At 47.1% G+C, this 24,472-nt stretch overlaps 1 protein-coding gene across 4 annotated transcripts in view; it reads right to left on the reverse strand.

Annotated features, from left to right (window-relative positions):
- Positions 1 to 24,472, reverse strand: part of CCDC60 (coiled-coil domain containing 60) — a 165,704-nt gene that overhangs the window by 98,972 nt on the left and 42,260 nt on the right. Inside the window, exon 2 of one of the 4 annotated variants that reach the window (XM_070475265.1) lies at positions 2,404 to 2,557. The exons of the other annotated variants lie outside the window; for them this stretch is intronic. The gene's annotated coding sequence lies outside the window, so the exon portion shown is untranslated. The remainder of the gene's footprint in view (positions 1 to 2,403; positions 2,558 to 24,472) is intronic. 4 annotated transcript variants of the gene reach the window in all.

Below are 24,472 nucleotides of genomic sequence, written 5' to 3' on the forward strand. Positions count from 1 at the left end.
TAGGGCAGAAATGACTCTGACTGGGGACTGCTGGACGGACCTGGTCTTGGCGTGAAAGCTGTGGTGGATCCTGAAAGTGCCACCCATTGTATATAGAGAGAAACAGAGGCAGAGACGCAATCATTCACACTCACATAGCTCGTCAGCTGGCAGAGCCAAGATCAGACGCCTGGTGTGATGGTTCCTTTTGTGTGTCAACTTGACGGGGCCATGGACTGCTCAGACACTTGGACAAACGTTATTCTGGGTTTTTCTGTGAGGATATTGTTCGATGAGTTTAAGATTTAACCTGACAGAAGAGCGCAGGCTGCCCTCCCTAATGAGGGTGAGCCTCATCTAATCATCTGAAGGACTGCACAGAATAAAACGCAGACCATCCCCAGTAAGAGGAAATTCCTTTAGCCTGACTGCCTTCCAGCTGGGACATCAGTTATTTTCTGCCTTTGGACTCAAACTGAAATGTCGGCCTTTTCTGAGTCTTGAGTCTGGAAGCTTTTGATCTAGAACTTACACCACCAGCTCTTTTGGTTCTTAGGCCTTTGGCACTCCACCAACAGCTCTCCTGGGTCTCCAGTTTGCCAAATGCAGGTCTTGGGACTTATCAGCCCCCACAAGTCCATGAACTAATTCCTTATAATAAAGCTCTGTAGAAAGACAGAAGAAGAGGGCAACAAAGGATGAGATGGCTAGACAGCATCACCATTTCAGTGGACGTGAACTTGGGCAAACAGCGGGAGATGGTGAGGGACAGGGAAGCCTGGCGTGCTGCAGTCCATGTGGTCTCAGAGTCGGACATGACTTGGCAACTGAACAACAACAAATCCGTATCTGTATAGATACACTTAGGTATCTAAATGTATCCCATTAGTTCTCTTTCTCTGAAGAACTCTGACTAATACATCCAGTCTCCTTGAGGAGGAAGATGAGTGTGAAGATGGATTCTGGAGCAGCACACGGGGGGATGAGCGTTCCAGCTAGTGAAAGCAGAGTGATGTGTTACAGAGGGTGAGGAGGGAGCCGTGGGGCGGCGGTGGGCACACCTGACATTCAGAAAAAAGCACCAGTATAAAGAACTGCTTCCCTGGCTTTCCTTCCACGCGGTGCAACACAGCCTTCCCCTTCCTCTCTTCTGTGAATCATCCAGCAGGATCTACATCATGCACGGGCACCACGGGAATGCAAACTGTGCTTTGAGGGGCCTGGCAAGGTGTTGAGCTAGGTGGTCCCAAGGTGGCCCTGGGGGGAGCAGAGAGGTGGAGGAGTGGGAGACACAGAGGGAGAATAATAGCATGTGAATTCAGAGCCTCAAGTCCTCGCCCGTCAGCTGTGTGACCCCAGGCAAGTCACTCCCTCCAGTCACCAGGGCTCTCACTTGGCAAGCACCTGCCGGGTCTTTATTCAAAAGACACGAGAGGACTAAAAGACACACTCGGTACGTAGGTCCTTGGAACCAAACACGCCAAAGAAAGGTCACTATCATTGCCACGACATCATGAGGATCTGGAATTTTTACAAAATTAAGTTATAAATGAAAAAATGTAATTTGAGATTGTGAAAATATTCCCATTTACTCATTAAGGGCAGAGTAAGGCTAACTTCAACACAGTTGGCAATGGTAGCAATGCAGGGATATAACAGTAGGTGGCGCTAGATGCCATAGCTTGCAACCAAGTCCTGGTTCCTCCTGATCTTTCTCTGCCTCCCTGCTCTTGCTTGATAGAAATGGAAATTGGAGGCCGCCGTCAATGAGCCCCCATCAGCCCTGGGACTGAGCTGGCCTGCTAGCAGCAAATGTGCTATCCACCTCGTAAAAAAAAAAAAATTTTTTTTTTAAAAATTAAATACATTAATCTCATAAGCTCTTTTGAAAGACTAACTAGGAGGGGCCAGCAGGCTAGCTGCTGGGCATTAGTAGCCAATGGGAATGCATATGAAGGTCTGCCACTCAACCTCCTGAAGCAGATTCAGGGAAGGGGCCCCAGGATGTAACAACCACCTTGCCAAAGGTGCTTCTGTTTAATAATGATAACAGTGCCTAAATTTTCAGCACCTCCCAAATGTCTGGAAACATACTAGGCTAGAGATGGCAAATGGGCTCCAAGTTGAATGCTAGCTTCAATCTACCCATGAGAAGCAGTGGCTCCCTGCAGTTGGATCTCTTCAGAAAGGAGTTCTGTGGTTGATCAGCAATGCCCGCCACGGTCCCAGGAAGGAAAATCAGCGTCATGACGTGTGACTGCCATTCCTTTACCAGACGCTTTACATATGTTTTCGCATGAAGTCTTCACAACCACTCCAAAAGTTAAGGGCTGTAACTATTATTATCCCCATGTTATGGGTGAGGAAGCTGAAACCAGATTAATTAAATAACCTATATGAGGTCACCCTCATACCATACCATACCTCATACCAGCTGGTAGGAGTGAAACCGAGCAAGACCCTGTGGGGCTCCTGGGCACAAAAGTCTTTCTGTGTCCCTGGTTTCTTGATTACAGGAAATAGGTTTCATTTGCCTCCATGAGCTTCCCTGAGTGACAGTGGCCAGTTCAAACAGCGGCTAATCAGGGAGGAGAGAGAGAACCAATCAGGAAACAATAGTGCAGCCTTAGGGCAGGGTCCTGGCCACCCCCCCAAGGGATACATGTAACAACAGCTTTGAGCTGTTTCACAGATACAGAAACCCCCTCCAGGTGGAAGAAGTTAACTGCATACAGCCCCCAAGTATGCAGACCCTAGACCTGTTGGAACCAAAAGGTTGATGATGCTGACTCCCAGAAGCCTCATCACCAAACAATCAGAAGAATGTCCACGAACTGATCACACTGTCCTCTTCGAACCATTACTATAAAACTCCTCACTATGCTCTCCGGGTTGGGACACACAGTTTTAAGGGCATTAGCCTGCTGTGGCCCCCTCTGCCTGGCAAAGCAATAAAGCTACTTCTTTCTGCTTCACCATAAACTCTGTCTCTGAGATTCAATGCAGTACAAGGGTACAAAGACTGGATTTTGGCTACAGGAGTGAGAATCTGCCAATCTAGGTGATCGTGGGTCTCTCTGTATTGCTGATCACACCACAACTTAATCCCTTTCTAGAAAATGAAACAAATTCCTTGCCAATTCATCTTGGAGAAAAGAAACAAGTAGTGACCCAAGAAAATCTCCCTCATGTTGTCAATAGCCAGGTGGGCATATGGGTTGGGTGGGGGGAGGGGATTAAGTCCCCATGTAGCTGGAAGGAGTCTTTTGGCCCTAGAAAAGAGAACAACAGTCTCAAAGGCCCCTTGCTGAATCATCTAACTCCGGAGAAAACGAAGCATAACTTTAGTTCCATCCTGATGCTCCAGGCCGGTTGCATCTATCTGGGACTTATCATCCCCTGTCTGGAAACCTACCACACCCTGCACCCGCCCAGAAGACTTATCACCCCCTGCCCAACTACAAGTGTCATCTCAACAAAAGAATACTCAAAATATCCCGCCTGATTGTTTCCCTTATCCTGTTTCCCTTATCACTTCCACAAACCTCCCTATAAGTATGAAGCCTCCCTGATCCCTTTCGGTGCTCAGCCTGGTCGTTAGGCCAACTGTCGCCCCTCCTTGCCTGAATAAAGGTAACCTATTTCTGTTGAGGTCGTCTTTCCTTTTCTGCCTCACCGGAACTATGTCTTACATAGCTTCAGTTCTTTTCTTAACTTGGAAGATGACATCAACATTTTTTGCAAAATCTGGGCAAACTCCCTGAAGGTCAAGGAAACCCAGCCTTCCACTGGTTAATATCTGTTCACCTTCCGTTTAAGAAGCAGAAGCAGAGCATCCAAGCCAGTGCTGAAAGAGAAAACAGCCAAGACGCAGAAGAGCTTGGTTGGGGCCTCTCCCCTTGGGATGAGGCTGTGTGTGACTTCAGGGCTGCGATGGTATGAATCCTATAGTGCTGTCCAGAGGGTGTCCCAAGGTACATGGACCCCATTAAGGAGGCTGGGTGAGGGGCAAGAGTAGCCCAGCTATTTCTTAAACACCTACTGGGGTTAGAAACCAGTTGGGGACACAACTCAGAATGGGACACCATCTCTGCCCTCAAGGAGTTCATGGTCTAGTGGGAAGATGTGTATCAAACAGGCAATTCAACTACAATGTGACAAATGAAGGCACCAAACACAGCTTAGGGGTGGGGAGGGAGATGATTACCCCGTTTCAGACTGAACTGAACACAGAAAGTGGAGGGAACGGTTTCTCAAACAGAAGGAACCATGAGAAGTGAAATGTAGAGCACTGATGCTGATGAAGGTTCTCTTGACATCCCCAAGCTGGAAGAAAGATGCCTAAAGCTTTAATGCTCCCGAGGAACCATGAGAAGCCACTTCAGCAAAATAAGCTTAGAGATGAGGGTCCTCACTTTGAACTGAAAATGAAGCCTTGAGTTTTACTTCATTTCACTTCATTTTTTATCTGTTTTTAAAATTTTTTGAATAAGTAATATTTTCAAATGATTTTAAAACATACAAGAGGGTATGTAGTTAAAAAGTATTATTTCCACCTTGTCCTCTAGACATTCATTTCCCTCTGTGGAGATGACTAGTGTTATCAAGTTCTGTAACCTTCCAGACAGATTTTATACTTCAGTAAGCAACCACACACATGCACCACCTGGATGGGACCCTCGTGTCCAGGGCAGTCAAAATATTCCCCTCCACAGCCCCAGAGACCCCCCCCCCCCCCCAGGTGCCCTGGGCTGGGCCACAGGCATCGTCAAGATGGGTCTGGCACCTCTCACGATGAGCAGATGTGTGTCCCCAGCTGCCCTCTGGGTGCTATTTCGCAGCAGTGTGTCCTGGACAAGTGCATCCAATGCTGCACAGGTTCCCTGGTGGGGAAGGAGCTTTACAACCGTGAAACAGAACTGCAGCTGCGACACCTCTCACCCCCTCTCAGTCCTCAGTGTGTAGAACGCTCTAGAGCTGTGGCTTCAGCCTGAGGATCAGTGGTGGGAGGGGGGTGGTGCAGAAGGGCCGAGATTCTGCCTATGCTCACAAAGACAGCCAAGTGGCTCCTAGTTAAGATATTAGCTATATATTCAGGTTACCTCTTTGTTAGGTTTCATATTTGTATTTTGACCATAAAGTTAAAAACCACTGATTTAAGTGGTTATTACGCTTATACTGTAAATCGTGTGTTTCCTCTCTCCTCCTCTAAATTCCAGCCTTGTAGTTTGTGCAGGCTGTGTGTGTGACCTTGTCACGTGGCATCTTTGGTCTCTGGCACCATGACAAGGACAGAGAGGTTTCTTGGTTGAGTGAGTGGCTGAATGGGTGAAAATGCAACTGTAACATTTGTTGAGTTTCAACTTTTAGACTCAGCTCACAGACAAAGCCTGGAAAAGGGAATTATCAGTCCTGAAGAGAATGTAGGTGTTACCAATCTCAACAATGGAAGAGCAGTAGTAAAAGACATGAGAAGTCCCAATGAGGAGTTAGTCTTTTCTTCTTCCATTCTTCAGGGTGAATGGAGCTATGTTACAAGCGTAACAGCTGCTTTTAGAGGTAATTTTTTAAAGAACAGTTTTAAGTTCACAGCAAAACTGAGCAAAAGATGTAGAGAGCTCCCTTACCACCCCCCACCTCTCACTACCACCTCCCCACACCAGGCCCATGCGTTCACATTCTTCATCATTAACAACATCCCCACCAGAGAGGTGCATGCCTTACAAGTGATGAACCTACAGTGATATATCATCACCCACAGCCCATCTTTACATTAGGATTCGCTCCTGCTGTGTAGTCCATGGGCTTGCACAGATGTCTAAAGTCATGTGTCTATCATGATCGCATCATATGGAATAGATTCATTGACCTGATAACATACTTTTAAAAGATACAAAATCAACCAGTACCGGAACTATAAAAGTAGCACTGTCCTCCAGGGGATGGGATTCGGAAGTGGGCAGTGAGTGCACAGGGGTGCAAAGAAATTAGATCCTCATCTTTCATAGAAAATCATTACAGCCTTAAACGTATCAATTAAGAAATAGAGGTAAAACTTAAATAACTTGGAGGTGCAGATCACTGGAAACAAGTGTTAGACGAGGCTGCCTGAGGAATGGCATCAAGAGTGAGATGTGGGCCAGGAAGACTGGTTCCTCTTCGGTAAAAGCCTTTCCGTGCTATTTTTTCTTTTTGACTTGTGTGTATTAGCTCAAAAAAATTACGCAAGGGGACTTCCCTGGTGGTCCAGTGGTTAAAACTCTGCGCTCCCAACACCAAGGGACACAGGTTCAATCCCTGGTCAGGGAACTAAGATCCCACATGCCGCGAAGCACAGCCTAAAAAAAAAATTAAGAATTTCAAAAAATCTAAAAGAATGTGGGAGCCTTAGTTGGAATTAAAATACAGAGCCCCACTTTGTTCTCATGAAAATCAACACAACAAGCCTGTCATATCCATTCTCATTTCGGAGTCAAGACAAAATTAATTTGGAAAAGAAAATACAGACAGGGAGCAGAGCTAGCAACCTCAGGAAATTCAGGGAAATGTAATTGAGTAAGAATTATCTCCTTAATTACTTCTGACCAAATCAATAACAACGCTAGATGAGAAACCACGGTTGCCACCAATGAGTATCAAGTTACTGAGGAACTAATTGGGGTTCAGGCTTGTTTAAAAAAGCAAAACATCCTCCTTCTCAGAGTTAGCAAACATGGGCGGGGGGTGGGGATGAGCCAAGGAGGGCAAAGACTGTGGCTGGCAGCCTGGGGTGGAGAAAATCAGAAGCTGAACCTGCGTGTGCTTTTCAAATGTGAAAGCCTGAACAAAGACCACTTCTCTAAAAAGACGATAGCATGGATGCCCTTGATGGTGTAAAATGTTCATTTTCAGACTTTCCTGGGCCTACACAGAGGAGGGGTGGGTTGCCGGGCAAATGGAGGGAAGTGAACCCAACACCACAGAGATGGGTGAGAGATTATTTTTGTTTTCACAAGATCCACGCAGGACCTACAAATAAAACCACCTCGGATGTGCCTTTCGGGGAGAAGCAGCGAGGCGCCTTGTTCCAAGGGGCCCCGCTGCATACCTGCCAGGTTTTTCTGGGATGTGGTGTTCGGGCTGGGGTAAGAACCTAGCCAGAGCCGAGATTCAGGGGTGCCTATTTGCTTAACCTCGTGCAGACCTACCTGTTCCCACCAGCGTTGGAGTCTCCTGACAGTTGTCTAGGGCTCCCTAACTCCCTTACACACTCTGGGCATTGCTCCTGGCACTCTGGTCTTTGAACTTATCAATGAATCATCCCCACTATGTAGGACTCTCTGAGTTCCTCTGAGGGTGCCAGCCCAGGACTGGAACCTTTCGGAGTCTCATGGGGGCAGGGATACAACTAGGCAAACTCTAATGCCGTGCTATCCAGGCTGTGGCCAGGGCGGGCCTGGGGGCTTCAGGCATGTCTGACTCATCCAGGACAGAAGGAGAGTCAGGGCACGGAGGTGGCTTCTTAGTCTAAGCGGCTCTTGAAGACTAGGAGGCTCTAAAAGGGGAAGGAGGAGAATGGTGTTCCAGGCAGACGTAACAGCACATGAAAAAACCTTGAGGTGACCGACAACTTGACACTGAAGACGGTTCAGTCCAAGTGGAGCAGAGAAGTGGGGTCGGGGGTGCAGAGGAGTGAGGAAGGAGAGGCAGGTATAATAAGCAGAAGCTAGATTTACCTGCGGACTCTTGCTTACCCGAGGCAATTTTCTCAGGGCACTTTGAATTGGGTTTTCCTGTCATTTGCAATGAAAAGGGTCTTGACCATGATTTTTGTTAGCACGTGGCAAGTATTTTGTCTAGATGACCCCAAACAATGGCCAAGGAGAGCTGTATATACTATTACCCTGTGGCTAAACCACATCCCATGGGAGGTCATTAATTTTAGGATCATCAGGGATTATCAGAGCTGAGAGATTGACCACCCAGCACAATCTCTTCACCACATGACAGATAAACTTAAAACGGCCGACAGGGACAGCCTGAGCGGGAAGCATGGAAACACACACATCACCATGTGTCAAGCAGACAGCCAGTGGGAGGCTGCCACGTAACACAGTGAGCTCAGCTTGGTGCCCGGTGACGGCCTCGAGGGGTGGGGTGGGGGTGGGTTGCGAGGGAGGGGATATATGTTTCCTTATGGCCAATTATGCTGTTGTACGGCAGAAACACAGCATTGTAAAGCAACTATCCTCAAACTGAAAACAAATTTTTAAAGAAATGGCTGACATTTATCAAGTGCTTACTAAGTACCAGGCACGGATGCAAACATTTTTGTGCGTTAACTCATGTCACCCTTGTGACACAATTTGTGGGACAGGACTGTTAATCACCTCCCTTACACAGATGTAGAAAATGGAGTTACAGAGAGGTCAAGGGCGCTTCCAGAGTTGCATGACAAGCACGGGGCCGAGGTGGGGTTCGGATCCAGCATGCAGTTTAGTTCCAAAGTCTGTACTCTCCCTTCTCCCTGCTCCACGAACAGATGAGCAACCCAAGATCTAGAAAGGCTGAGAATTTTCCGAAGGTCACACAGCAAAGTAGTAGAAGACTCAGGACAAGAATACACAAGTTCTCACTTCTCCACGTGACAGACAAAGTCTTTGGCAAATACGATCCCTCTCTGAGCTCTGGGTTCCTTATGCACAGAACCTACCTCATAGGGTGGTGGCAGAGATTCAGTGCTAATGTGTGTCAAGTTCTCAGGACAGGGCCAGGTTTGTGGGGTCTTCTCAGTAAATACTAGTTGTTCCTGTAACTGTTATAATTAATAAGCGGTGCTGTTAATGAAGGTGCAAAACGCAGGTGATCTGCCATAGGACCATGGGCAAGTTGATGAATTACAGTGGCCGCTGGTCCCCTCGGTAAAATAAGGTTATTATCCGCCCTTTGCTCATGACACCAGAGCATTACGAGCATTAATTAGAAGTTTAATAATGTGCTGTGCTCTTTGATGCTCTATAAACAGAGAAATGTGACGGCTGGATATGTATATAATCCCCATTACTGCAGATCTTGAATTGCTTTACTGACATTAAACAAACGAACAAAAAAAAAAAAAATCCAACTTTCCAAAGGCATATAAATAAATCTGAGTTAAATAAAAGAAGACTGGGTTTTTATGATCTGCTGACAGGTTAGAAACCCAACAGGACTGGGCATCTGGCCTTGGCGGACTGGCTGCTGCGCCAAAGTCTTGGAGATGTAGCAGAGATGAGGATATTGTGGGGCTCTCTCTTCCTCTGGATTTGCGCTCCTTCGGGGCTAAGATGGAAATTTGTCACCCAGGATCACAAGTATTGAGCACAGAGCTTGATGTGCACCAAGCACATGATCATCACTAGGTGAAGGGAAGGCTGACTTGATGATTGGGGGGAAGCTGGATGGACAGATGGGTGGGTGGAGTCCTGAACCTCTTGGTGATGGGAGATTCAGTGGGTCTGGCCCCAAATACTTGGGCCAGATATGGAGTCACATCAGGTACTGGAGAGGAAGTGTAAGGACGTATACAACAGAAAGTAACAAATTGGCATCACACAGACCTGGGTCCCTGGCTGAGTGACCTTGGGCTTGGACTGAACCTACCTCTTCATCTGAGAATGACAATAATATGACCTAATATCTGTTAGGATGCTCTGAGCTCAAAGCAACAGGAAACTCCATGCACCTTTGCATAAGCAATAAGGAAATTTCCTACTTTACGTAAGAGGGATTCCAGAGTAGAATCCAGGGCTGGCCTTGAAGTTCTGTTGTTTCACTGAGCTTCCCATAGAGTCAACTGTCCACAGAATCAGCTTCATCCTTAGATATCCTCCTCACGTGCCTGTAAAATGACTGCTGGTAGCCAGCAGGGTCAAGGCCTCTTTTCCAGAAGCCCCTGGCAAATCTACTTTCATGTCTCACTGGCCCAAATGGGCTCAGGCTGGCCCATCATTCAGACCCATCACTGGCTAGCTAAAATTGCCGTGACTAGACCTGTGAGGCTCAAGCTATGGCCCATGGACCAACACCATTAGCATCACTTGGGAGTGTATTACACTTGCAAATTCATGGGCCGAATACAAGTGAATCAGGACCTGGGGGTGGGGTGGGGCCCAGGAATCCCCATCAGGCACTCTTGGGGATTCTTACACTCAAGTCTGAGAACCACTGGGTTAGACCACTCAAATGGGATGGTCACTGGTGAGTCAACTACAAAATGTAGATGATAATGAACAACCTTAGGGTTGTCATGAAAATATAAATACTACATATGGAAAGGACCGGTATACAGTAGGCACATAATAACTTTGGGTTTCCTTTTCTTTCTTTCTCTACTGATGTATACATGCTACTTTTCCCTTTAATTCTTCCTTTCCCTCCACCCCAAGGTACCAAACATTCTTGGGCTGCTCTGACCTATGGAAACCAACTCGTAGAATGGCATAACCTGTGAGCGCACCTAGCAGCACTTTCCCCTGAAAATTGAGGCCAGGGAGCAGGTCCGTCCACTGGGATGATTGGCCAGTGGTATAATTTGAGGTATGTACCAGATTTAGTGTGTTGAGGAATGTTTTAGGGTGAGACCAAGCTGCTCCATCCTCAGATTCCACCCTCAACCCAGGTAACCTCCTCCTCTGGCCACAAGGGGGACCAGTTGGTGGGTCAGGGTGCCCAGAGGCAGCCAGCCTGGGTGAAGGCAGATGAGCACCAGAAGCTGTGGGAAGAGGGAGCGCTGAGGTCGGTCAGGCTGACCTCCATCCTGTCTTTGGTCCTGTGTCTTTAGAGTCTTGTTTATGTCTTTAGGGAGGAACACGGCCTCTCTCGAGGCTTTGATCTCTGGATCTGCCGGTTACAGATTCCCTTTGAAGAATAATAATAATTAAGTGGAAAAACCCTACAAGAATTTTTTTTTAAAGCAGATACCAGATGAGATCTGGGCATGGCAGGCTCTCTTGGCAGAGTTTCCTGATTCAACAGCTGGCTGTGTGTGTCAGGCTCAAAGGAAAAAAAGAAATTGGGCACTTCTTCGAAGGAACTTTATTCTGAATAAGCTGGAACCGAAAAGGTCCCTTAATCCCCAGAGAGGAAAAGGCTTTCTTCTAACAGATGGGAGGGCAAAAGAAATGTTGGCAGGGAGAAGGGCATTAATTAAGTTGGAGCCCCGGCTCCTCACTTGACAGGCAGATGTCCTTCTGGGTCTTGTGTGCATCTCGTTTAAGTCCCCTGCAGGCTGGGGGGATGACCCCAGTTTGTCATCCAGGCCAGAGCTGGTTCTTTATCCCATGCTAGGGACATGGAGACTTTCTCTGGGAGTAGGATAAATTGGGGCTACATTCTGAAATTTCCATACCCCATTCCAGCAATCCCATATATATAGGATTTTTATATATATATATATATATATATATATATATATATATAAATACTTTTTAATGGAGGCATTTTTAAATCATAATTTTTAAGACTTTTTTTTTATGTGGACCATTTTTTAAGTTTTTATTGAACTTATTACAATATTTCTTCTGTGTTATGTTTTGGCTTTTTGGCCACGATGCATGATCTTAGGTCCCTGACTGGGGATTGAACCCGTACCTCCTGCATTGGAAGGCGAAGTCTTCACCACTGGACCACCAGGCAAGTCTCTAAAACTATTGTTATTATTAGCTTAGAGACTGCCTTTGGCATCACATGGCCCTGGATTCCAGTTCATCGCTGTGTGACCCTGGGCAAGTTATAACCTCTCAGAGAATCAGTGTCCTCACGTGTAAAAGGAGAACATCCGTAATACGGCTTTTCTTTTTAGGGATGTTGTGAGGATCAGCTAATGAATTCAAGGCCTCTCACATAGCACCCGGCATTTAACGCGTGCTCTGTAAATGCTGGCAATTAAGACGATTACGAGCTCTGCCAATAAGCTTCTCAGCTCAAGGCCCTGTCTTAAATGAGACCTTACTAGGAAGAGCGAGTGTGCATTAAAACAACCTTAAGAATAGAGATGGATCCTTGAGACAAACTGTCTGGCTTTAAGATGCAGGTTCCACCAGGTAACAGCATCTGTGACCATGCCTCTCAGTAAACAGAAGACAGTGAAAGTGAAGTCACTCAGTAGTGTCTGACTCTTTGTGACCCCATGGACTGCAGCCTACAGGCTCCTCTGGGATTTTCCAGGCAAGAGTACTGGAGTGGGTTGCCATCCTTCTCCAGGGGATCTTCCTGACCCAGGGATTGAACCTGGGTCTCCCGCATTGTAGGCAGACGCTTTACCCTCTGAGCCACCAGGGAAGCTTAAACAGAGGGAGAGCGGATGATCTGGCCTTTAAGTCCCTTCCACGGGACTTGCTGTGTCATTATGTGTCCCTTCCCCTTGGCCATAGACCCACATGAGCAAGTCCGCTGGGTGGCGGTGGATCCTTCTGCTGCGGCCACATCCAGGTCCCATGCTCCCTTTGCAGGACTGGCTCCCCAGCTAGTCCTGCAGGCTCCCACTGACAGTCCTGCCTCTTTATGATCTACAGTGAGTTTAACAGCATCATCCTCAAATTTTACACCCACATGAAACTTCACAACGAGACCTTATTCAGAAAGAGGGTCTTTGCAGATGCAATTAGTTAAGATAAAGTCTTACTGGATAGGGGCTTCCCAGGCGGCACTCGTGGTAAAGACCCTGCCTGCCAATGCAGGTTAGATATAAGAGGTGCGGGTTCGATCCTTGGATAGAGAAGATCCCCTGGAGGAGGGCAAAGCAACCTACTCCAGTATTCTTGCCTGGAGAATCCCATGGACAGAGGAGTCTGGCAGGCTACAGTTCACTGGGTTGCAAAGAGTTGGACACGACTAAAGTTACTTAGGGTGTGTGCATACACACACACACATGCATGTATACTGGACGTGTGTGGGCCCTATATCCAATGACTGGTGTCCTTCTAAGAAGAGGAGAGGACAGCAGAGGAGGCCATGTGGAGATGGGGGCGGGGGTGGAGGGAACCATCTACAAGGCAGGGGACGCTGAGGACTGCCAGTGGTCAGGAGGAGCTGGTAGCGAGGAGCCTTCACAAGGAACCAAGCCTGCCCAACGGGCCTAGATTATGAGCTTCTGAATTCCTAAACTGTGAGAGAACCAACTTCTATCATTAGAAGTCACCCGGTTTGTGATAATTTGTTACAGTGGCCCTAGGAAACTGACTTTCCATCTTTCCATAAAACAAACATCTCTACCACTCTCCTCAGTGGCTGCAAAGCAAAGTCCCAATTCTTTGGGGTTACTCCATCGAGTCTCTCATGGCTGCATCTGCTGGTGCACACACCCCATCCTCCCATCTAAACACCTCGGAAACGTGCGTACTCCTGGGACATGTCATGTCTCCTGCAGGAGATGCCCTTCCTCTCCTCTCCCACCTGGAACACTCCTGCTCATCCTTCCAGGCCCAATTTAAATATCACCACCACCGTGAAGCCTTCCCCAGCACACTCTCTTCTATTTTCCTTCCAGTGGCCAAGCTAGTTATATTTCTCTTTGTTCCCACAGCATATTGGACAAGCCTCTCTCCCTCAAACACTGAGTTCACACACTAAGGCCCTTTATTTGATGCAGCCATGCTTATACTAGTTGTGAGCTCCGAGATCAGATGGTCTTATCTTTGTAAGGGATTGATAAATGTTTGTTGATTGACTAAATGACTCTTTGGAATGGATAATGAAAGATGGAGGGAACTGATACCATTGAATAGGAGATGCGACAGCTGAGAGGTGGCAGAATATATGCAAAGATGACCAGGACATGAAGGGTCAAGATGATAACTTTTCCTAATCAGTCTTGGGGAGGCCAGTTGTCCAAGCTGCCATGTGCAGCATGAGTGGTCACCCATGAGAAGTACTGTTTTCTGGAGAGCCAGAAGCCTGCCCATTCTGGGTGCCTTTGGAAAGTACAACTCTTTTATCGGGGGCGGGGACTGTCTGCAGGCAAACAGCAAGGAGTGTGGTCCTTACATGGACTACAACATGGTGGGAGGATGCTAACATGGACCCCTCTCATCATGAGTCATCCCCTGCTTCATGACAGACAGACTGAACCAGAGGAGATGCACTTATGAAGCCAAAGGGGGCACAAGAAGCGGAGGGGACAAGTGGCGAGTGTGTGGACATCAGCAAGAGACTGACACAGGCTTCACATCCGCAGTCTTCTACTGCTGGGAGGAGTGAGCCTGGACGAGTCTTTTCTCCTCTTTGTCCTCACCTCTGACATGGTGAAGCAGCTCAGAGGAAGGCCTGCCTTGCAGTGTGGCTGTGGCCATGAGACACTGTACATGAAGTGCCTGGCATGTGGCACTGTTGGTGAATGGTATCTCTCTTTTTTTTTTTCTGGAAGGAGTATTATTAATTTAACAATATTTTCTGGGGCCCTATAAAGGGTCTGTCATCCTAGGATCTTGGTGGCTAAAAAAATGTTTCAACTCGAGACATTCAGGGCTGTTAAACATTGTTTTTTGAGACCAAAGAAGGTGTGCGAACACTCTCTTCCTGAAGGTACTTGATGTCTGACGGCTTCATTGTAGCCTGACTGGACTGGAAAGGCCATCTGCCCCTCTGTCATCCTGCCTGCGCCTCTGAGGGGAGTTCTTTGAAACAAGCCATTATTTCCTTGCTGGATCCCTTTGCTGAAAATGCCACATAGGAGCAGGGAGCTATCTGACTCACGTTTCTCTCCCCTCTGAAATCTGCCCAGGTGGGAACCCAGGCACCACTTGGAAGGCTCTTTTCTAAACCACTGGGAGAAAATTCCATTTGCAAAACTTTCCTCATGACTTGCCTCTCTGAGGGCGAGCTGACTTGCCATGTTTGTTTGTGTTCGTTCAAGGTACATTTCCAAAGTCTCTTACTGCAGCTACGTTTTAAAAATATAGACATTCTCCCAATTTCGATGCAGGTACAAATCTCCAGGATGTACATTTTTGAGCCCGTGGTGTAGGTGGAGACTCAGACAAAATAAATACTACTTGGGAGTAGGGCATGCAGAGCAAGGAGTCATGTGGCGGAGAGAGAATGACTGCAGGAACTATAGAGTGAGAAATGTGCTGTGGAATCTGCGACACTATTGTGGAACTCATTTCTCCCTCCTCTGTGTCAAGGGAAAACATAAACCATGTTTCCTGCACTATGAGCCTAGTCTTTGAAATGGCCCAAATCTCATTTCAACGAATACACGTGATTGAGTTTGTCTAACTAGAGGTTTAATGACCCATAAAATGTATCATTGGCACCTGGCAACCCTCAAAACTCTTTTACACAGCACCTGCATCTCACACCATGAGGCCTGGGGTTGTGGGGTGTTCAGCTTGGTTTTCTGTAGGAGACAAAGTCAAGTATCTGGGAGAGAGAAACTCTGCACAAACATGCAGTCTATGTTTTGTAACTGAGCATCATCAAAGAGCATGGGTGGCTGTGTCTGTGACATTCTCTTGTTGACTGGTTGACTGACTGACTGATTCATTCATTCATCCAAAAAATATTCACTGAGCACCATTATGTCCCAGGTTGTGTGCTACAGAGCTTGGTTTTAGGGATGACAAGGATAATATCAGTCATACTTTACTGAGTGCTTGCTATGTGCCCTGTGTTGAGCTGAACTTGGCCTGGATTTCCCTATCCAGTTCTACCACCATCCCATAAGGTAAGTAGAACCACTATGATCACCATTTTGCCAAGACTAATCAGACTTGATTCCAAATTCCCAAGGAAGAATCTGATTGGCCCAGCTGAGGTCATGTGTCCACCCCTGCTCACAGCTGGACAAAGACGGTGGAACTACGTCACAGCAAGCTGAATGCAGTCCAGCAGAAGGTAGTTCTCAGAGCAGTGAGGTCTCTGGGAGCAGCTACCTTCCTCCATGTATACTTGTCTGCAGACACTGGATGTGCAGAGGGGCCTTTGAAGGGCTGGGAGGAGACTTAGGTCCTGGGACCACTCTTAAGAGGCCCCACTGTACCTTCTGCCACTGAACTACAGGACATCTCTATTCTAGGATAAATTCCCTGTTTTGATCAAATTTCTCTGGGAGCATTTGTGTCATGGATGACCAAGAGGGCTTGGGTGAGCTGTCCCTGAAGTCATGGATTTCTCGGTATTTCCAGAGCACTGTCCTGAGCTTTGGCCTCTGCCTTTTGCAATGTTGTGCCCTGCAGCGGGGAGAAGCAAGAGACCACACAGGTTCCGAGCCACCCACCGGCATGCTGTTGTGGGACCTCACTGCCAAAGGCTCCCAGGGATGGCAATCCCAGGCTGAGCAGCTTCCCAGGGTTCCGGAGGAAGAAAAAGACACCAGACCTTCACTTATTCTAACACAGAAAAGCCCCTTCCACCTACATGTCAACATTCTCTTAGCTTTCTCCAGGGGTATCAACCACAGCAACAACAGAAACAACGATGCCAGCTCTCACGGGCTGACTCATGCTACGTGCCGGAGCCCGCACCACATGCCTTACACTCACTCTTCAACAGGACGTTCACAACAGCCTTTCGGGTCAGGATTCTTATTGCTGTCGTTGTACAGAGGCAGAAACCAGGGCTCAGAATGGTTAAGTAACTTGCCCAAAGTCACACAGCTATGAAGTCTGGGATTTAGTATTCCAATCTCAGGTCAGTCTGAGACTAGATTCCAAGCTCCAGCACTTTCCTCCAAGCCTGAAGCACTGATCTGTTGTGTGGCATTCCAACAATTTGATGGTTACTATCCAAGAACTCAGGTTTATAGCTCAGAATATCTATAAATCCTGAAAGTACCTCGACAGATCACACATTGGAACAGCTGCTGTGGAAAACATACAATGGCTCCCTAAAAAAAAATTAAATCCAGAATTACCACATGATCCTGCAATTCCGCTTCTGGGTAGATACTCAAAAGAAGCTTATATACCCATGAAGCTTATAGTCTTGTTAGGAGACGAAGATATTACACAAACATTGATTTAGTTACTATGGTAAGTAAGTACCACAATGGAAAAGCCTAGTAAGCACAGCAAACAGTGTTACTGAGGGGCATTTGGAGGGAGAACTAGGGAAGATTCCTTGGGGGAGGTGGTGTTTAAACTGAGACCCAAGCAGTGATAAAACTGTCTTTAGTGAGGGAGTATTCTAGTAGCAGAAGCAGCTTCTGCAGGTGCTTGGAGGTAGGAGGATGCTGGGTGTGTTTAAGACAATATAGTCTTGTCCCTTGAATAGAGACTGGCATTATTGTGATAGTGTATGTAACAGTGAGACATCAAGAGCCCCCTTCCCTTCGAGGAGAGGTGTTTGATGACCCGTTTATCTTACATTTATGAAAAGTATAGTCACAGACTGAACAGAGGCATTTCTCTATGGAGAGTCTAATTGGTGCATGTGGCCACTTACCAGGCGGGGATTGGGATGTTCTCCTTGGTACAGAGGAGAGAAAAGCATCTTCACATTTTTATTCGCATTTTCCATTTAGTTTGCAAGCCCCCAGACTCTAACACGAATGGGAGCAACACCACTGTCCCAAACAAGTTGCAAGCTCACTGTATGTGCGTGTCTGCTTGTGTGTGTGTGTGTGTGTGTGTGTGTGTGTGTGTGTGAGAGAGAGAGAGAGAGAGAGAGAGAGAGAGTTTATGGAAATGATGAGAGGTGGAAGACTCCACTCCCCCAAGATGCATTGGCCCTGGATCTCAGACCCGCTCTTGTCTGTAACGCTTCCTTTTTCCATTCGAATCTACTTGTTTTCCAAGTCTGCCTAGGTCACTGCCACTTTATGAGCACAAGTCGCATATTTGGGAGGAGACCCCAGAAAGCACAGTGAGGGATGAGACCAGGAGAGGAGAGCCTGTAATGAGAAAGCAGGTTACCACTGTGTCCACTCAGGGCTCATCCCACTGGGACCACTGGGGACAGGACAGAGTAGGGCTCAGCAAAGTTGTCTGGAAAGGACCACACAGTAGCTACTTTAGGTTTTGCAGGGTATGCAGTCTACTGCACAACCTGATGCAGAAGAGTAGTCACAGGCAATATGTATCATATGTAAACTAGTGGGTGTCACTGTTTTCCAATAAAGCTGTATTCGTAATAGCAGGTGATGGGTTGGATTTAGCTGCAGAGATGTTGTCTGTCAATTCCTGATACAGAATGGGCCTTGGAGCTGTATCTGAGGGCAGTGCAACCGGGGACTTATCCACAGATGTTGGTCTGCCACTAGACGGGGGCTGCTCTGGAGGGCATCACCTTCCTGCCTCTTCTGAACTGCCCCAGACCTAAGACAGAGAGCAAGAGATGCTGCTGTAGGAAGTCATGGATGTGTGTGAGCCTGGGAAGAGTCAAGGGGAGATGGAGAACACGAATGTACCTGCTACCCTCGCCACTGGCCATGTGAGGCCTTCTGACCATAAGTAAAACAAGGCTCAGAGAGGTGAAGTGATGGGCCTCAGGTCACACAGTTCAGAAGCAGTCATGGTCAAAACAGAGCTGGTCCCTACGCTATCTGTGAATTGTGAGACTCTGAAGGTGGATATTTTTTTTTTAATGTGGTGTTTAAAAATCACATTTTAACATCTGTCAAGGCACTTCTGTTCTGAAGCACAGAGTTTGGAAAGCATGTCATCATAACCTTTTCCTTGAAATGGAATTTCTTCCTTTGTTTTGTGAACTGTTATAGAAACCCTTGAGAATCCAAGGAAGAACAGAGATGGATGATCTAAGTGTTCTTCATTCTTAACAACCTTTTAAAATTGCTTGATTGTGTGTGTTCAGAATGTATATGTCGAACTGCTGCAAATCAAGAAAAACACAGCACACTATCCCATAGAAAATAAGTGATTCAAAAACGTAATCCTTAGAAAAGAAAATACAAATGGATCACAGTATACAGACATCTGACCATCAATTAGGAATCAAGTAAATGCAGGAAAACCACGATGAGATACTCTCTTTAACCATCATACTGGCAAAAGTTTAAACATCTTATTTAGAGTAGGTGAATATGTGGAGAAATTGTAATCAGGTACCACTGGCAGGCTGCAAGCTGGGACATGTTTTCTGGAGAATGAAAGTGAAAGCTGCTCAGTCATGTCCGACTCTTTGCTACCCCATGGACTATACAGTCCATGGAATTCTCCAGGCCAGAATACTGGAGTGGGTAGCCTTTCCCTTCTCCAGGGCATCTTCCCAACCCAGGTCCCCCGCATTGCAGGCGGATTCTTTACCAGCTGGGGCACAGGGAAGTAAGTGGGTAGCCTATCCCTTCACCAACGGATCTTCCTGACCAAGCAACTGAACTGGGGTCTCCTGCATTGCAGGTGGATTCTTTACCAACTGAGCTATCAGGGAATTGATCAATGAAATCCATTTTCTCTCCCTTCTTCTTCCAAGACCCAGAGGAGAAGTCGTAATGGTCCAGGTCAGTCATGGTGGCTCCATTTCCCTCACCGGTAACTGGTGTATGTGGGACCAGAGGGAGCTGGAGATATGGCTGCACATGTCACCGAGCCTGTCTCCAGCCATCCTGTGACTATGAGGGAGGCATTCCCAACTCACTAAGGGCGGCAGAGAAAGCACCTGGGTCCACGATGATGACTTCATACCCCTGAATTAACCATCTTTGGAACTGACCCTCATCTGACTTCTCATTAACATGAGAAAGTAAAGCCCATGTTGTTTGGCCATTTCAGTCTTCTTTTCCTTGAAGCCCAAAGTATCTTAATTGATATAATTGCCTCTTCTATATAGAAATAGTGGCTCATATGTCCAGATAGTCAACGCACCAGCATTTAATTGTTAGCACCACGTACCATGATGACATATTAGGAGTAACCAGAGTGTGCATTGGCAGGGACCTAGGGAAATAAATTATGGGTTGGTAACACTACTGAATTCCGGGCAGCCAATAAAAATAATAAGGTTAGTCTTTATGCTCTGGATCCACCATGCAAAGATCTCCAAGATACATTCTTAAGTTTTAAAAAGTTCTGAAACTATACATATGGGAGAACCCCATTTAAGACAAGCAAAATAATCCTCAAAACAAAATCTGTGTAAAGATTCATATATATATATATTTACAGTCAGACCTACAGAGAAAGTGGATGGAGGTAGCCACACCACACATGTAAAAATATTGATCTTCAGCTGGAGACTGACAGAAGGTGATACTTAAGGGAGACTTCTATTTTTTATATTTTTTAATGCTTTTCCGGCAACATCAGTGAATTTTATTTATGACCTCTGCCATTAAAAATAACGTGCAGAAAACGTCCTACATGCTCATTATAGAAAAATGTGGCAGAATGTAAGTTTTGTTCAGACCATGCGGCCAGAGGTCTTTTTTTTTCTTAAACCACGATTTTAGTCTTCCTGGGAACAAAGAGGAACTTCTCCTCAGGCCCTCAAATGTTTTCCTTGTATGCAGCACAATTACTTGGGCAGAGTTCAGTGCTTTTAATCAAAAGCTGCTTGTCCAGTGTGTAATGCCACTTTCCCCCTAGCCTGTATAAACAAAGCTCTGTGGGACTGGGTTTGGGAGGTGGAAGGACTGCATCATTTGTATGTAGGGTTTTTTTTTTGGTCTTGCTGTGTGGTATGTGAGATCTTAGTTCCCTGACCAGGGATGGAACCCGGGGTCCCTGCAGTGGAAGCATGGAGTCTTAACCACTGGACAACCAGGGAAGTCCCCAGGGCTGCATAATTTGTGTTGGGGTGTGTGTGTGTGTGTAAGAGACACAGAGAGGAGAAGAAGGAGAGGGAGAGAAAGGGCAGTGGGTGGGCTGCTGTCCACATGATTCTGGAGAATTCTATATACAAAGATCCAGCCTGTGTCGCCCTGCACCAGCCCTTCTCCTGCAGCCACTTAGCACCATGTGAATTTGACTTTCCACAGGGGAGAGGATTCCTGGGATGCTCAGATGGCCATGACAGTGTTGCGGGCCTGGGCTGTGTCATGACTGCCTTTCGTTGTGGCCTATGTTTGTCGGGCCCCAGTTCCTGGGTTGGGCATCATTTGTCTCAAGGCTGCTGTCATCCTGCTATGAAGGTACTGTCTTCTCTGACAGTGTCATTCCTACACAATGCTGCGGGGAGAACGCTGCATGGTCCCCAGGGCTGGAATGCCGCCACAGGTCATCACGCCCAGCAGCCCCGGAATGGCCATCCTGGAGGATTCGTGCCTCTGCCGCCGCTGCACCAAGTCTCCTAGACTAGCTCACTGTCGCTCCCGTGAGTGCCCCACACTTTCCAGGCTAAGTAGCACCCACTAGTGCTAACTTAGGAGATGAGGTCTGGCTGACAGGTGTAAAAGGAAAGAATGGTGGAGGAAATATTTGATTTTCTGGAAATCAAAAAGGATGCTTCTCTAAGGGTTTCACTTATTTCCTACCCCACCCCATTCCCAGTGAGAGAGAAAAGCAAAACTTTTCAGACATCGTCTTAACTGTTGTCTCTGAAATAAAGGGTTGGCAGTGGGGGTGATGTGGGGTTCTGCTCAGCAGGAAAGGATGAGGTGGGAGAGACAGTCCTGGTGATCAGTTTCCAACAACTGTGCTATAACCGAATAAAGAAGATACCAGTGAGCCTTTGACAAAGCACCAGGAAAAACCAAGAGCCTGTCCCCACTTTGGGGGTCCAGAATTCATACATTCATGTTCACCTGAAACTATCACAACATTGTTAATTGACTATACTCCAATACAAAATAAAAAGTTAAAACAAATTCCCATAAAAAAGAAATAAAATCCACATATACTACCAAAAAAAAAAAAAAGCATTCATTCATTCAATAACTATTAATGGTTGCTCTGCACAAGGCACCAGTGGGAACACCTAGCAACAAACCAAGCAAAGTTGCAAATCCTAACAGGGCTCCCAGTAGGAAAGATGGTGCACTCATATTGGAATTTGAGGAATGGTGAATAAAGGGACTGTTTACAAAGGTGTGGGCAGGAGGCAAAGACACCTACCAGGGCAGGGGCAGTGGGGAGACTCTCTGAGATGTGAGAAGGGGCAGAGCAAGGGAGCAGTGACCAGAATCCAAGGGAGGCTGTACAATGATTCATGACCCACCACGTCAGCAGGACAGGAAGGAGACCAAGAACAGTACTCTGGCCAGTCCCTTCCCCTACCCTTTGAGCTCCTAATGGTGCCTCTTGTTGGTTGAATCCAACCAGGGCTGCTCATTGATGCCAACGGTGCATCATCACCCTGGGGCACATAATAGGTAGGGAGGAGGTGGTGGCCAGTGAACCTGGAGAGGCAAGTGGACTCTTTCCAGCACAGTCCCTCCTCTCATTGAGCTTATTATATTCTACCTGGGGAGACAGTCAATAGCTCTCAAATATAATGTCTCTAGGACCTTCATATGTTCAAGCAGCAGCACCTTTGTAAATTAGACAGAGACATCCTCTTTCTGAACAGATGCAGCCCCTTGCCAGGGGATGTGGTAAGTACGTGCAGTGCTGTCTGGGTATCAGCTTTCCTTTTGGGTCTGGGCTTGTGTGGGACTCAGTGAACAAAACACGATACCCTTGAATGTCGAGCAGTTATGGCTTCATAAATTAATAAAATCAGAGGAGAGTGATAGAGCATGCGAGGTGAAGGGAGACAGTGGGGACTGTGTCTATGTTTGATGTCTCATTGTTCCCAGGCCCCTCTGCCTTCCTGTTGGCTTTGCTGTCAGCCAGGGCCACCATGATGGCCCAGGACAGGCAGCTTTTCTAGAGCTCTGGCTTGTGTCACACTGGTGACATAATACAAAGAGAGCTGATGAGGGACCCCCAAGGAAGTTCTAACAGGTGCTTGCCCAGAGTCAGCCCCCTGCACCCCCCTGCACAAACCTCACAAGGCAGGCAGAAGCCAGGGTGAGTCCTGGGCTGGAGTCAGTCACCGGTGGGAGCCGCCTGGAGCTGGCAGGGGATGGCTTGGCTGTCTCCTCCCAGCTCCGGCTCCCTGAACTGTAATGAGCAATTTGTCTTTCAGCCTTGATCTGCTGTCGGCGGGGCTGACACTGACTCTGAGTATTAATTTCTTCTCGAACTGTCTTACACTGAAGTCAACAGAGGGGTGAAAAATAGAGTGGGATTTGCTGGATGTAGAAACCCATCACCAGCTGCTTTTATTAGTGGTAAAGCAGGAGCTGGAGAGGAGGCCTGAGATGCGGTCCTTTATGTAAGAATCAGATGCTGGACCCCCAGTGAAGCATCGCTCATCCTGCAGCCATGTGTCAGACACCTTTCTCCAATTTCTCTTGCTCGTCTTCACACCGTCTTTGCTTTGTCTCTTTAAAGAGGCCAAACAAAGATATGATGCAAAAACCCATGGACACCCCTCATTTTCTCATCTGCCCATAACATACTCACGCATCTCACAAACATGCCCTCTTGATAGCTCCTGTCATTTTTAGGTTGCATTTCATTGGGGGAATCTGTGGTTGGAAGAAGCAGAAACAAATTAATCCAACTCCAGTGGAGGAGGGGGGGAGGGGAATGGAATCCAATGAGCGGGAAGGCTCAGCTACTTGCTCTGTCTCTTGAACTTGTCAAAAAAGACACGGGCCCTCATACGTGCTATTTCTCTGCACATCTGTTGCTTTACTCTTTCTCTCTGCATCCTGGCTCCCTCTGCTTCCTTTTTATACAGCCCATAATAGAGGTGCCAAACTGGTGCTTCCAGCCCCAAAGTTTCTCATCTCCTTACTCTGTGGCCACCTGGATCAGTATCGAAAGTCCAAATTCCCACCAAACCTGACTGGTGCAGCTTGTATCAGATGTTTTCCTTTGGTCCAATCATCTGTGCCATGGAGGGAGGGGCTACAGGGTATGTAGAAAAAGGGAATGTGGCTAGAGCCAGAATGACTTCTCTTTAACTCCCAGAAAGAGATGCTGTGCTGGCAAAAGTAGATTTGGATTTAAATTGTTATTCGTGCAACCACCTCCAGACCTGTGGCCTTCAGCAAGTTACATAATTACATAATTTCTCTAAGCCTCATGTCTTCATCTGGCAAATGGGAGTCGTAAGATTTCCCTTGTGGTATTTTTGGGTGGGCTGAATGAGTCAAGGAATGTCTGAACGTGGTTAATGTAGGTTGCACATGGGAAATGCCTGGTAAATGTTACTTGGTGGAACACACTCCATCCTCTGGGCCCTCCTCCAACTTCAGCTGCTGTGGTGGGGACAGGTCCCCTGCACAGTGACACTGCCCCACCTCTAGCACCTGCCTGTCCTCATTTCTGCTTCAGGTCCTCTCTCCACAGCTCCAGGAGCCAACTGAGCCTACAATGCAGATTCAGACCAAATTCAGACTAGATTCAACACATTCAGAGTTAACACCTGTGGGCCAACCCCCAACCCATGGTGGATGAGGCAAGTGGATGAAGGCTCTGGCCTTTCCTCTGCACTGGTTTCCCTGAGGGTTCCCCAAAGTGGGCCCCTGCATGGGTCTGTCATCATCTTCTCACCCCTTACTCCTCAATTCCTTCCTCCAGGAAAT

This window comes from Odocoileus virginianus, chromosome 12 (genome assembly GCF_023699985.2).
Source record: "Odocoileus virginianus isolate 20LAN1187 ecotype Illinois chromosome 12, Ovbor_1.2, whole genome shotgun sequence".
Taxonomy (NCBI): domain Eukaryota; kingdom Metazoa; phylum Chordata; class Mammalia; order Artiodactyla; family Cervidae; genus Odocoileus; species Odocoileus virginianus.